Source organism: Callorhinus ursinus, unplaced genomic scaffold, assembly GCF_003265705.2.
Source record: "Callorhinus ursinus isolate GAN/ISIS: 27379988/994484 unplaced genomic scaffold, GSC_fseal_2.0 scaffold28, whole genome shotgun sequence".
Lineage (NCBI taxonomy): Eukaryota > Metazoa > Chordata > Mammalia > Carnivora > Otariidae > Callorhinus > Callorhinus ursinus.
The window spans coordinates 1,636,145-1,651,615 of NW_027397090.1; the positions used below are offsets into that span (position 1 = coordinate 1,636,145).

Here is a 15,471-nt window from a genome sequence, read left to right on the forward strand (position 1 = left end):
TGTCTCTACCTCCTGGCTCAAGGGGTAGAAAATCACAATCCTGCCTGGCCATCAGCACCTTGACTTCCACCAAACACAAGGCCAGCTTCAGGAACAGCTGGATCCACCCGTTGCAATGAAAGAGGTCTGCTCCATGGTGTTGGCTTCCATTCATACAGCTGTTCCCACACGCCAGCAAAGATGGCCACCAGCCCCTGTGAGCCTATACCCTACCAGCCTACCAACCACCAAGAGTTTTGTTTTGCTTAATTTTTTCTGCAACACTCCAGTAAAAGTCCCAGGCTGATTCTTCTCCGTCCTGCTTTCGTCAAACATTCTCCTTAGAACCAACAGGGTTGGCCAGATAAAACACAGGATGCCTCCTTCAAGTTGAAATTCAGATTTTTTTTTTTTTTGCCCTTTTTCCCACAAATATTGGAGACGTACTTACACTAAAAAAAAGAAATCGTAATTGTTTAAGTTCACTATTTAACAGGGGTCCAGTTTTGTTTAACTCTGATACACCCAAGAACCGACCACTGTGGCCAAGAGAGGTGCAACAGAAGACTTCTGGCCACAGCTGGGTTGCATGCCCACCCCACAGCAGTGGAGGAGAGTGGGGTCAACCTCCTCTAAGCCCCGTTAACTGAGATATGGGTTGCTCCCCCAAAAGAGAATGAGGGCCTCTCCCAAGAGAGAGAGAATGGCTGTTTAGCAGCCAAGAACAACAGATGCACGCGAGAATCAAAGTGGGTGTCTCTAAGGAAGAGGAGCATATGCTTTTGGCGGGGGTGAGGGGCCTGTGGGCCTGCTAAGTGGGGGGAGAAAGCAAGCCTCAGCCGGCTCTTCCTCAACCTTCCAAGTCTGTGTTTTTACCCACACACATTTGCCAGATTGCTCTAAAAAAGCAACAGCTGTGGAAACTGACAGTTTACAGTTGTGATAAATCGCATTAGTCAAGTATTTCAATTAAAGCCATATCTAACGAAAAAAACAAGAAGTCATCTCTGAACAAATAAATTAGTAACCTCCATTCGTGGAGCCTTCAAGTCCAAGATTTTGGCACTTACCTACTCTCTTATTTTGCTTTTCCCGCGGGGAGTGCCTCATACAGTGGTTTGGGTTGGGGAAGAGGCGCTTAATAGAGACACACGTTAAACCCAAAATCTGGAAGTAGGCCTTTAGATGGTAACATTCTTCCCTCAGGGGGTATTTCTTAACTCCAAACCTGGTTTCAGATTTCCCTGTCATTTCCCTTATTGTGTGTCAGGGAATAGGGCATTTGAGAACCTCCCTGTGGGGTCCACCTGTCCAGCCCCATCAGCGGGGTGGCCAGGCCCCATGGGGCTGCGTTCTCTTTCCCAAGCCAATTCATCTACATCTGTAACATTTTAAAAGGAATGCATAGATACGTCTTCTCCAACGGATTCTTTTTTCCAAAGTTTAGAAAGTCATTCGCCTGCACAAAATGAATGGCCTGGAGAAATCACCGAGCCTTGTTTCTCCCAGGGTCAGAACCCAGCACAATCCCCAGACTGCAGGGCCCTGGGGGGGGGGGGACTCCCACAGTGGACTTTAGGCCTTCAACCCCCACCCCCCTACCCTCCCCCCATCCTCTCAAGGAAATCACGTCTTTTTCCAGATTCCTCACTTCAAGCTTGATTTTTAGCAGATCCTTTACCCCACAAGTTAGTAATTCAGGACTAATTAGGTTATTGCTTTCATTTACAGTAGCAGTCGGGAATGGGGATATGAAAAGGCATTGCCCCTATTCTTAGTGGAAAAATAAATTACACCCATTGTTACTGAAGATCTTATTCCCCCACCCCCCACCCCCAATCAAGGAAATTAGCAGCTTGGTTCATTTTCCCAGCATTCACTCCTGAGCAGACGGCAGCGCCCTGGAATGTGGCTTGGAGCTGTGTGGTCAGTACAATTGTTTGGGGCTGTTTGTGCCAACAATGAGAGAAAACTGACTCCGAAAGACAGTGGCACTTGTCTTGCTCAGGCCAAGGAGTGTTGGCAAGCCACCGCCCGGCCGGGCTTCTGAGGAAGATGTACACCGCCATCTACTGGAGACTGGGGCTCACTGCAGGGCAATCCTTTCCCAGCTTTTGCTTCTGACCAGTAAGGACAAGCGATAATGCTGCTTTGGAGTTTACTAAAAATAGGAAGGACTCTTTGCATCTCCAGGAGCGAGGAAATGTTTGCCTCAGTGGCTGTAATGAAAATGCAACTCAATGCTTGCATTATGTTTCTCTTCCAGGTAGTTCTCTTCGGTCTGGATTTCCGAGTCCAAAAGGGGATTGTTACCGCTTCCACAATGGGTATGCCTGAATCTGGGTCCTTCTCTTGTGTCCCAAGTACCAAGGGCAGAGAGCATCACCACCTTCGGACGACAGGTTCTTTCCTCTCTGCCCCTTCTCCATCACCCCTCATCTATCTCCCCCACAGCAAGCCCAGCTCCAAACGGAACAAGGTGAAGGCATTCAAAGAAGCTTGCTCACCACAGGTACTGCCACTGCAGAATGGAAGCCAGAACAACAATCGGACTTTTTCTGATCTTGGTGCGAAGGGCTGTTCCCACTCTCTGACCCCTGGCAACACACGAGTCTGTGCCTTCATCCTGCCCACTCTTTCTACCCTAAATATCGAAGTTGTTCCCCATTTTGCCCTGGGAACCATGACCTTCTTGAGGTTTGTGTCCTGGAAGGAGAGGCAGGAGAGCACAAATAAATCCCAGTATGGAAAGCTTCGGGTTGGTGGTTCTCAACCAGGGGCAATTTTGCCCCCAGGAGGTATTTGGTAATGCCTCAGGACATCTCGGATTATCAGAACCCAGAGGCTGCTAAAAGTCCTACAATGCACAAGGCAGCCCCCCATCAGAATTATCCAACCCAAAACGTCAATAGGGCTGAGGAAGCCCGGTTTAAGGTAACAAAGAGTGCCCTCGGTAATCGGGTTATGATAACACCAATTGATTGTCTTCAAATGAGCCACACTGCAGAGACTGTGGATAATTCATCCTCTCCCAAATCAGTATTTACCACCTTTTTTCGTCCTTTAGACTCTTGCATTTTAAGTATTATTTAGCTGTCTTCCACCCCACCACCCCCCTCCACCGCAGCTGGATACAGAAAGGATTGGAATGGGGGAGGGGAAGGCGACAGAAAAGGAGGATTAGAAGCATGACCTGTTTCTCCTGGAGAAGCTCGGCACATTCCTCTCTCAGATGTGCTTTGTGACCGAGCAGGGTACAATTAAAAGCACAATAATTTGCTTGTTATTCAAGTCAGGCATTAGTCCGGGTAATGGCGTGCTTGGTGGAGAGATGGATTTCCTTGTTAGGAGCTAAGCACAGGATTAGCTGAATTCTCCATGGAGAAATCTTGATTTGTTCAAGGTCTTTCATGTTTTCTACAGAGAAGGGATTATGTCTTCTTAAAGAGGGGCCTTGCTTAAAAAGCTACAAAGTAGAAGAAAAGGATTTAGGGCAGAGGGGCCTGTGGTTAAGTAGCTGAGGGGTACAGGGAATTTTAGAGCAAAGGATTATTTAAAGCCATAAAGTTCAAAAAATAATTGGTTTAGCACTACTGGGTCAGTGCCGGTGAGCACGCTGTAAAGGCAATTAAGCATGAGCTAATATTCATTTTACTTCGGCTAATTATTGCATGGATCCAGGAGAGCGAGGGGAAAGAACATGCCCCCTCCCCGGCAATCAGGGAGTGGGTTGTTTTTGGTTTCTGCGCCTTAGCGGCAAGCTTAATTGTTGGGGTGCCCAGAATCCAGGCAGCACGAAGAATTTAGGAGGTAAAACACAGGAAAACTGTTCTCTCAAGGCAGATCAGTGCATGTTCTGCTATCCCAGGGACCAAGGAGAAGCCACTATTAATTTTAACTCCACGGAGATCATTAGCTAGAGAGGGCATAAAGTAAAAAAGAAAACAAAAACAAACAAACAAAAAAAACAGACTTCACCAATGTCCCTGCTAAGCCTGGGCCAGGGGCTCATAATCAGAGCAACCATGTCCCCTAGGGACCTTGGATGAGGTCAGGAGACCTTTCTGGTGGTCACCACTGGCAAGGTGCTTTACATCTACTGGATGGAGGCCAGGCATGCTGCTAACTGCCACAGGATGCACAGGATGGCCCCCTGCAACAGAGTAACATCAGACCCCAAATGTCACCAGTGCCGCGAATAAGAAATCCTGGTCTAGACAGAGGTGACTGTCTTTGGGTAGATGCAGGTTTTCAGAATCTCCCCTTCCTCAAATCCGGAACTGACAGGTCATCAGAGGACCACGTTAGGCTAACTGACAGGCTTTTCTTCCCTTTTCCACACGGGGCCCTCCCACAATGGAGGAAATGCAGGGATATCAAGAGCGACCAGCCCCGGCCCCCTGGTTGTGCCTGCCTGACCCTCCCCGGATTCTCACACACCCAAGAGAGCAGAGAGCTGGCTTCTCTGCAATTTCCCCAGGTTCCGAGTGTTAAGGACTTTGATTCCCTTTTCTGAGATTACACATTCCTCCCTGCGGCGTGACGTGGGTTCAGGGCAATCTGCAGCTACAAGATACCCTTTTCTCCCTGGTGAATGACAATCCTCCTCCTGAGGGGGGTTAACACGCCCCGCACGGGAGGCTTCCACGAGCTGGTGAAAGCCGAGGGGCTGTGAATCAGGAGGATTCCAAGGCCTGGCCATCAACACTGTGGGAGGGTCTCAAGGATGCACGTAAGCCCCATTCACACAAGAGAAGACAGAAGGCTGCCGAAGGGGAGTGAGCGGCCACAGAGGTTCCCTCAAGCATGACATATGCACCATTCTGGAAATTAAACCAAAGGGGCAGCAACGATGAATGCTTTTATATTAGTTCTTTTTCTTTCTCTACCAAACATGAAAACACATACTTAAATAGCCTACCAGCCCCCTGGTTTCTTGGGTATCACTGCTACAGAAGGGCTCAAGGAAGGGGGTCACCATGATGACCCCCCACACACACACACACATACAAGCAACACTCCATGCTTGCCGCCAAGGTTTCAACCCTTCAGGAACTGTCCATTCCACTCGAACTGTCCAGAAGGATTGATGACAGATGAAATGGCTTCTCATTCCATCTGGTGTGGATTTCTCATATACTGAATTCCCATGGGCATCGCCAAAAGGACCTTAGCAGTACATCAAAGCACCACTCGTGGTTAAAAAAAAAAAAAAAAAAATTTTTTTTTTTTTTATTAACAAATGTTACAGGTCTTTTAGAATTGGTCTACCAGGTTTTCTGGTCCTTAACGGAAGACCCCTAAAAAATATATTTTTTTTTATTCTCATTCCATATGCTAAGTGACTGTAATTTGGGAAACCCCACACTTGATTTGTTTTCTACCTCTAACAGTGTTTGGCATGTGACATGCTTTTACAAAAGCCAGCATGCTCCCTGCAGTTTAGTGTTAATATATAACCTGTCAGTCTCATGAAGGACAAACTTTCTAGTTGAGGAGGGGGAATTTGGAGCGGGCTTCTTCTCTAAATGAAGGGGCCTCTATACAAAAAACACAGACTTATATACACACAAAGGTAAAGTCACTTACTGTCTATATTTTCAGGGTCGGCCTTGAAGGTATTATTTATAGTCTGACACTAGGCCTGTGGGGAAGACGCTCATCCACCAGAGATCCTGGGCTCCAGTGGCCTAGCTCATCAGCTCTGTTACATTTCTGCAAAGTACTGACTCTACCTCATAGTGGCAACAACAGAAGAAAACCGGGACATATAGGTTGGAGGGGATAGTATTTCTACCAATACATGCGTCATTTCTCTCACCAGCCATTAGACATGTTGTTAGATGGGCAGAATCCAGTCTCAAAGGGACTCCTGCCCAAGACCTAAGCCACTCAGCTTCAATTTCAGTTCAGTTCACCTTGGGGCTTTTACTCCCCTATGCCACACATAGTTCGACCCAAGGCCCAACTCTGTCTGTGGAAGTCACAAGCTGCCACCTGCTGCCAATGCTACTCACTTACTCACCCACTCACGAGGGTTGATTCTACCTATGATGTGGGTGTCGAGCATGGTGGATAGAGCTGAAGGCAGCACAGTCGAGGCGTCTACCCAGACAGAGAACGTAAAACACTTAAAACCCAAGCATTCATATAGATCCAAGTGGAACCCGCAAGAACCACAGGGCTACTGTGGAGACGGCAGGAGAAGGCAGGCGGGCAGGCTCGGGATGAGCCGAAAGGACAAATGGTTAAGGACGGTCAGCATGGAAACTGAAGGAAATTCTAATAGGGCCATGGAAGGAATGAGCATATTTTGGGGACTGGGGAGGCTGGAACTTGGAGTTCAGACTGGGAAGCAGAGAGCAAAGATGCTGGAAAAGAGATTTGGGGATAGTTTACTGAGATCTTGAATGTCCAGCTAAAGCACTGAAACTTCATCATGCAGCACTGCTGGGCCATGCAAGGATTTCAGTGTAAGACGTACATGATGCCATAAGAAACAGAACCAAGATGGACTGGAGACCAGGATCCAAGGCTACTATTTTAGATTCTGTACTACTGGGGGGGGGGGGAATCCCAATATAAAATGGTGTATTGATCTGCTCAGACCACCCTAACAGGATACCGTGGAGTAGGGGCTTCAGCAACAGAAATTTACTCTCTCCAGGTTCTAGAGGCTTGAAGTCCAAAATCAAGGTGCCAGCAAGGTTAGTATCCTCTGAGGGGTCTTTCCCTGTCTTGGGAACAGACCGCCTCTCATTGGGTCATCACGTGGGCTTTTCTCCATGCGTGCAAGGACAGAGAGAGAAGTTGCTGGTGTCTCTTCATCTTCTAAGAATATCAGTCCTTTTGGACACAGGCCCCACCCTTTAGGGCCTCCTTTACTTTCATCACTTCTTTTAAAGGCCCTATCTCCAAATAGGGTCACTTTGGGGGTGAGGCCTCCAACATAAGGACTGGGGAGGGGATACAACTCAGTCCTTAAAAAATGCTATGAGCTTCGACTCAAGTAGTGACAATGGAAAAACAAGTGGTGGAACTGGCAAGAGGCTTTGGAAGGACAACTGGAAAATATTTATGAAGGGTAGAGAAGCATCCAAAACAATACTAACATTACCAACCCAAAAGCTGGGGGCGGGGGGGCAGTACAGATGCTTCCCAGAAGAGAGAAGGCTCCCTGCAGGACTTAATATGCCGTTACCCTCCCCCCACTGGGAGACTCCTGAGTTTTCTAACACAAGAACAACCCTTCTTTTATTATATATGAATTGTTAGGACCAAATATAGGGAGTATTTAGGGTGTGCTAGAGACCATAACTATGGAAAATGGGATGAAATTAAATGAAGGGGCTTGAGACTTCAGGAAAAAAGACCATAATATTGAGCTCTGTGAGACAGGATAATACTCAGTTTCCCAAAACAAGTAAGTGCTGCCACGTTCATTCAGTGACCCAAAGCCAGTTTAAAAATTGCACAGAAGGATGTTCAGCATCCTTCAGACACCTAGAAGCCCCTTCCTTTTTCATCAGATGACTGAGTTACTGGAGATTCAATGTCATGGGCCAGACCATCACACCATCTGACCGACCCAGCAGTTCCAGTGGCTCTTCATCCTCTTAACTAAAAGTTAATTCACTCAAAAGCCTGAATATTGTTCACAAGCTGGCTGAGATTGTGTTGCCCAGAAGCAGACCCCAAGATGAGGATTCATGCCCCTGTGGTTTATCACATACATGCTCCCAGAAGAGATTGGCAAGGGAGTGGGGAAGCAGAACAAAGAGAAGAAGCCACAGAAAGGTGCATGCCAGGCAGGTCCTACAGAGGGTAGCTTCATCCAGGTCCCTTGGGGAATGAGGACATGCAATGTATGCCTCAGAGCTGGGCAGAGGAGCTGGGCTTCCTTTCCTAATCCTTCTCCCACCAGTCACTGCTTCTGGGCTGCCCCAGAGGGATGTCCAGTCACCACGGTCCCTCCAGCTGTTCAGGAAAATTCTAGCCATCCAAGAGTAGTTTGTCCTAGAAGGAGCTTCAGGTCTCTTGGCAATGAAAATACATCAAAGCCGTGGGGGCGTTGGGGGGGGGGGAACCACAAAAGGCATAAAAAGAAATTCAAGGGGATCTACACAAGCACACATGCCCTAATTCCATAAATCTACTAAAATATACACAAAGGAAGAAGTCATGGGTGTGTACAACGACTTGACTTGGTATGTTGTTCTTGTGCTATTTAAAATGCACGTGTCACCTAGCAGGATTTTGGTTGCAAGCACCAGAAACCTCCACCCAAACTGGGTTCAGTAATGAAGCAATACTGTCATTCACATACAGCAAGGCCCAGAAGTACTTGGAGTCTCCACCATAGTTGTGTGTGCACCCAGCTTCATTTTCCACCACTCTTCCTGGTTCCTCTGCCTTTCTCCATGTGCTGACTTTGTCCTTAATTTGGCTTCAGCAGCACTTAAAAACAAAAACAAAAACAAAAAAGGCTCTAACTGTTCTAGAAGCAGGGGGACTTTTCTCTTTCCCCAGCCACAGAACACAAATACTGAGGTTCGTTCCAAATGAATTAACTTGGGTTCCTTGCTCACTCCTGAACAGATCACTGTGGTCAAGGGCATGGGGTCACACAGAGTCGTTTAAGGCAAACAGGGCTAATTTGAGGGGAGGGAGGGAAAGAGAAGGAAAATCCCACCCAAACCACGTCACTGGTTTACAACGGACAAGTAGTATTAGCCACCAAAGCAGGATAAAACTGACCACCACTGAAATATCCTGCACAGGGCATTGGTTTTACAAGTTAGAGTATTGTTCAGTGAATTGCTACACATCCACTTAAAAAGATGTAACAATACAAAAAGATGTCCCCAATGTGCTTTATGTGGAAAGAGTAGATTATAAAACTCTTGGAAAGATATATACCCATTCATTAACGAAGTCTTCTCAATGCAGGGGCATGATGCTTGCCTTTCACGATTTTTGTGTTAAACTTTTACTTGTGCTTCTTACTTTCCCAAAAGTTTTATAATAAAACCTATTACCTTGTGAAGAGAAAAACACCCATTCCGTTACCTTTCTGCTTTTTGTGGATTTCTCCCATCATTTGCCCTTTCCTGTTACTCCTCCAATAGAGGCAGGGTTTTGTTTTGTTAGGGAAATAGGTCCAACAAAATAAAGTAGCACGCCCAGATTCTCACAGTAACTTTTTATAGGCATCAATATGAAAATCAAGTATCTGGGTTTCAGTATCATATACTGTTTCACATCCCTGTTCCACCTTGCCTCCCCTCCGATGAGAAGGGCTATCACTCTTCACACACCTCCACCAAACAGAATCAGTGCTGACAGAAGGACCTCTCCACTAGGCACCAGAAAGCTTCACCATTTCAAGGGACTGCCAATACTGGTCACTGCAGAAGGCGATGAGGGGTCCCTCCTGCAGAGGACCATTAGTGACATGCCATCCATGAACTACTCCCAGGAGCCCCCAGAAGTGGTATGTGGCTACCAGCTGCTGCCGAGACTGTTGGAACATGAAGCCTGACTCCATTTCCACTGGTTATTTTGTCCTGCTTTAATTATCGGTGCCTGTGTGACAGAGAATGGATTCAGCTGTCAGGGAGCAGGAACTCTCTTGGCCAACAGGCCCAAAGACGTGCTGGGCTGTCTTTCTGATCACTCTATCAATAGCCAGCATCAATGCTTCCCTTGGAAAAAGGGCACTAAGGGAAAGATCAAAATGCCAGATCTATGCCCTTTGTGAACCGCACCAGATGGAATTCAGACAAATAATTGTCACACCCCCACCCTCATTACCAGAGTCAAAGCTCTCAAAGCTGCTAGGAACAATTTTTTTGTCCTTCATGCATTTTGCATGAAGTAGCAGCCTTTCTCTAAACTTGGACTAGGATTTCAGATTGCCCAGGCCATACAGAATCTGAGAATTCTCTGACTCATGGAAAACTTAAGGTCCTTTTAAGGGGACTGAAAGCTTCAAACTTCTGTGATTCCAACATCAACAGACTTCTTGGAGGACATTTTCCTGATCTATGGCTACACTGAGTGCTGTAGATTTTTCTACGTGGTGACAGTGAGTGCTGGACTCCCAGGAAGATCAGGTCTCTGCTTCTTTTACCTTTGGGTCATGTGACTAATCCTGGCCAATTCATTGTGAGTGACAATGGCACTGTCATTTCAAAGACAAAGCACTTCAGACAGTGAGATGCTCCATTACCCCCACCTGCACCCTCGCCATGCAAATACACGTTGACAGGCATAATGCAAGGTCAGAGTGGCCTTTATCACTGAGCCAACCCTTGGAAGGGTCTCCCAGACCCACAGCCAATAATAAGTGAAAGAAAAATAAGTGTATTTTGGGGCACTTGGATGGCTCAGTCAGTTAGTGGCTGCCTTCGGCTCAGGTCATGATCCCGGGGTCCTGGGATCGAGCCCCGCATCTGGCTCCCTGCTGAGCAGGGAGCCTGCTTCTCTCCCTACCTCTGCCTGCCACTCCCCCTGCTTGTATTCTCTGTCTCTAATAAAAAGTAAAAAAAAAACTTAAAAAAATAAATAAAAGAAAAGAAAAATAAGTGTATTTTAAAGATACTTAAATCCAGGGTGCCCGGGTGGCTTAGTCAGTTAAATTTCCGGCTCTTGATTTCAACTCAGGTCATGATCTCAGTGTCCTGGGAGCGAGCCCCCACCTCAGGCTCCATGCTCAGTGTAGAGTCTGCTTGAGGATTCTCTCTCCCCCTACCCCCACTTGTATTCTCTCTCAAATAAATCTTTAAACATAAAAATAAAAAGCAAAGATACTTAAATCCTGTGTCGATTTTTATAACAACACCTTGACTCACATAAGTGTTTAATATGAGACAGTGTTGGGCACTTGACATGCATTATCTCACTTTTTCTGCAAACCAACCTGGTAAGATATAGTCCATTACGATTCTGCTTCACTGAAGAAACAAAGAAGTAACTCATCCAAGATCACACAGCAACTGAGTCACGAGACCAGGATGAGACTCCAAAATTTGCACCCATAACCACCTCATTGCTACTGTGGGATGGAGTTTAAAGAAAAATGAAATAAAGAAGCTAAAGGTAAGCTACATAATAGAGTCAGAAGGAGGAGTGAAGAAGGGAATATGAAAGTCTTAAGGTATTGAGACAATTGACCATTAGAAGAAAAGTAGGCACCTCTGGGAAAAGCCCCCAAGATCATGTTCAGCAGTTTATACCAGGAGAAGGATCACCAGTTAAAACCCACAAATGAAGAAATAAATGAGCAGTTATCTTAACTGAAAAACATTTGTGTAAAAGGAGCACATCACAATCTATAGGAAATCAGTGTAGGAAAGTTTTGCCTATTTTTTCAAAGATTTATATATTAGAGAGAGAAAGAGAATGAGCTGGGGGTGGGGGGTGAGGTGGGGAGCAGACACCCCACTAGGCAGAGAGCCTGACCCAGGGCTCGATCCCAGCACCCTGGGATCAGGACCTGAGCCAAAGGCAAACACTTAACCAACTGAGCCACCCAGGCACCCCAAGTTTTAAATGTGAATAATATTCACCTATTTTCCTATTGAGTAGGAGACCCAGCAATTTTGCCCTCACAAAATATTTTATTTCTAATGATGATCCAGATGCCAACTTTCACAGAATCCCAACGAAAAGTCAGAATTTTATTAACCATTCATTTGTTTAGAATATCAGACTGTGTTCCACTGGACAGTAAATCAAAGGACCCAAGTAACATTGAACCAGAATTATTAAGGCCTGTCATAAGCTGCAAATACCTATATTACCCCTTTTAAGACATTTTTCAGGATAAATAGACATCTCCAGAAGTTAGTAAGGAACACACATCCAAATCCACAATTTCAAGCAGTAAACCTGAAAAATGATTCTTTGGTAAATTAAAATTCACATTTTCTAATAATGTCAACAAGAATCTACATATATACACACTTACATATTTTATTATGCTTTGAGGAAATCCAACTGGAAGAATCAAGAAATGTACCATGTCTCAATATTTCCAAAGCTTAACTCCTCCCAACTACTAATAATGAAAATACCTATTTTAGCGTGTCGGAGCCACTGCCGCCAAGACCGGATCCAACCCCATGTGCCACTGATGCCCGCCCCACGTGCACTCCTGATTCCTTTTGGTTCTAAGTCCAAAATGGTCTCAAAAATCTCAAAAATCAGCTGATTCAGAATCTTAAGAACATACCCCCCAGAATAAGATTACAGTTGTTGAGGTTGGTGCTGTTGGCATGGCTTGTGCTATCAGTTATCTTAATGAAGGACTTGGCAGATGAACTTGCTCTTGTTGATGTCATGGAAGACAAACTGAAGGGAGAGATGATGGATCTCCAGCACGGCAGCCTTTTCCTTAGAACGCCAAAAATTGTCTCTGGCAAAGATTATAACGTGACTGCAAACTCCAAGCTGGTTATTATCACAGCTGGGGCACATCAGCAAGAGGGAGAAAGTGGTCTTAATTTGGTCCAGCGTAACGTGAACATCTTTAAGTTCATCATTCCTAATACCATAAAATACAGCCCAAACTGCAAGTTGCTTGTCATTTCCAATCCAGTGGATATCTTGACCTATGTGACTTGGAAGATAAGTAGCTTTCCCAAAAACCATGTGTTATTGGAAGTGCTTGCAATCTGGATTCAGCCTGGTTCCATTACCTAATGTGGGAAAGACTGGGAGTTCAGCCATTAAGCTGTCACAGGTGGGTCCTTGGGGAGCACGGAGACTCCAGTATGCCTGTATGGAGTGGGGTAAATGTTGCTGGTGTCTCTCAGAAATCTGCACCTTGACTTAGGCACTGATGCCGATAAGGAACCATGGAAAGAGGTTCAAAATCAGGTGGTTGACAGTGCCTATGAGGTGATCAAACTGAAAAGCTACACTTCCTGGGCCATTGGACTATCCGTGGCAGATTTGGTAGAAAGTATAATGAAGAATCTTAGCAGGTGCATCCAATTTCCGTCATGATTAAGGGTCTCCATGGAATTAAAGGGGTCTTCCTTAGTGTTCCTTGCATCTTGGGACAGAATGGAATTTCAGATGTTGTGAAGGTGATGGACTCCTGAGGAAGAGGCCCGTTTGAAGAGTGCAGATACACTTTGGGGGATCCAAAAGGAGCTGCAGTTTTAAAGTTTTCTAATGTACCACTTCACTGTCTAGACTACAACTGGATTTTAGTTAGAGGTTGTATATATTGTCCTTATCTGATCTGTTACTCAAGTTATATTAAAATGGCCTAAGAAAAAAAATCAGCTTCCTAAAGTTCCAAATAGGAATGGTTCACCAAACCCTGCAAGCTGTATCTGATGCTGGATGATACCTGGCTTTGTAATGCTAAGCTGGTCAGTGTAAATTAGCCCACTATCTCAGAGGTCCCACTGCCAATATTACATAGCTGCAGTTGCTCTTCACACCAGATGTGTGTTTACTGTGTGTTGTGACTTCTGGTTCCTTCACCCAACATGCCTAGTCCATCTTTTTTCAGTCCGTCACATCCTGGGATCCAACGTATAAATTCAATATTGCATGTTTTGTGCATAACTGTCCTAAAGGATCTTATTTTGTGTACCATGTCAGAATATAATGTACATGGCCATATGATGTAAAAAGACAATGCAACCAACTAAGTGTCATACCAACCAAAACACCAAATAAATTTTCAACAGTGACATTTTTGAAAAAAAAAAAGAAAATACCTATTTTAACTTGACCTAGAACTATGGGTTTGCTTTAGAATTTATGAAATTGTCAGTTTCAGGCTCAACCTGCCTTCCCATTCTGCATTTCATTCCTGGTTTCAATTCCCCTCCTTTTCTAGCCTATAGCATTTTCACTTAGGGCTGAATTTCAGCAGAGGACAGAGCCCCCCACTAGGAGAGGGGGTGCCATCTGCAATCCTTAGTAATCTGTGCCTCTAAACACATAAAAGGAACCAACCAACAAAAACAAAGACCAGGGCGGCAGTTGGGGGGGGGAACGGGTGTCACCCATGGGACAGTTACAGAAGGTCATGTCCATTGAGTATAAAAACTCTAAAAAGACTCTAGAAGGATTCCAAACTTCATGATTCATTTGTTGCCTTTTTTTTAAGTAACTGAAAGCCAAAAAAAAATTAAATTTTGGGATGGGAGGAGACACAAGAACTCTCCATCCATCATCCTTTCCCACACATGACTCTCTCTCTGGTTTGACTTCTCAGGGATCCCAAAACACACCATACCAGTACTTATTCCCAAAGCCTCACAAATGCTCTTCCCAGATTCTTTTCCTATTCAGATCCTATGCATCCTTCAGAGCCCCATTCAAGTGCCACTACCACCATGAAGCCCTCATGAAAGCTCAATCCCTTGGGATCTTTCTTCCTCTAAGTATCTATTTTTCCAATCTTCTTTAATCACACACTTAGGATAGGGTTGGTTTGCCATCGTCTCTATAGGATTAGTCTTGTTCTTCCACTTAGAATCCTTAACAACTGTCTCTAACACTGTTTATTCCCCTGCATATCGATCATGATCCTGATTACATAGCATAGGCTCCGTTTAAGAAAATTATGTATATTATTGAAAATGGAATGACAAAAATAGAAACTTAAGGATTAAAGTCCAGTTTCCTCTACATAAGCAAATATCAGTCTTAATGGTGACCAACCTAACCCCCATGACCTGATTCATTTAAGAACCTTCATTCAAGAACCCATAAATAATTTTTAGATACTCGTTCTTTCTAGGAGAGGACAAAAGGTTACAGCCTTGGGCTTTGACAGTAACCTACTAACCCATTCTCTGGAGCAATGTAGCCTGAGAAAAACAGCTCAAAAATCATGCCAAGACTGGGTTTCTTTAGGGGAGACTAGTACGGAAGCAGGGGTTCCCCTGCTGTAAGAATATGGACTTTCTAGAACTCTTGGCTTCAGTAGTAGTAGCTTTTGACCATTATGCAGCAACCACTCCTGGGCACGTCAGGCACAGATTCTGAAAACCTAACATTAATATACATTCGTGACAAGTTTTAAAATTCAATTTAGTTACATTATTGAACAGAAATCTATCACTGAAAACAAGCTGACTAGCCAGTGATAGGGGAATAGGGGAGTTCAATCTAATTCACACTGTTGATGCCTTTCTTCCCCTCCCATCTTAAATAGCAGCACACTGCTTGGACAGAATTTCCCTCACCCCCAAAACAAGCCACTCCACATCATCTCATTCCCCACTCCCCATGCCTTGCTACAATGATTCTATCAGTTGTGGGCAAAAACCCTGCTCCTCATGAGATCTTGCCATTTGCAACGACGTGGATGGAACTGGAGGGTGTTATGCTGAGTGAAATAAGTCAATCAGAGAAAGATATGTATATGACCTCACTGATATGAGGAATTCTTAATCTCAGGAAACCAACTGAAGGTTGCTGGAGTGGTGGGGGGGTGGGAGGGATGGGGTGGCTGGGTGA

At 45.1% G+C, this 15,471-nt stretch overlaps 1 non-coding gene and 1 pseudogene across 1 annotated transcript; both read left to right on the forward strand.

Annotated features, from left to right (window-relative positions):
• Positions 1–2,787: 2,787 nt before the first annotated feature.
• On the forward strand, positions 2,788–13,179 carry LOC112838571 (L-lactate dehydrogenase A chain pseudogene; annotated as a pseudogene).
• On the forward strand, positions 5,220–5,281 carry LOC112838715 (U7 small nuclear RNA). Its single transcript, XR_003212044.1, has one exon. It is a non-coding gene; the product is annotated as a U7 small nuclear RNA (small nuclear RNA).
• Positions 13,180–15,471: the final 2,292 nt, after the last annotated feature.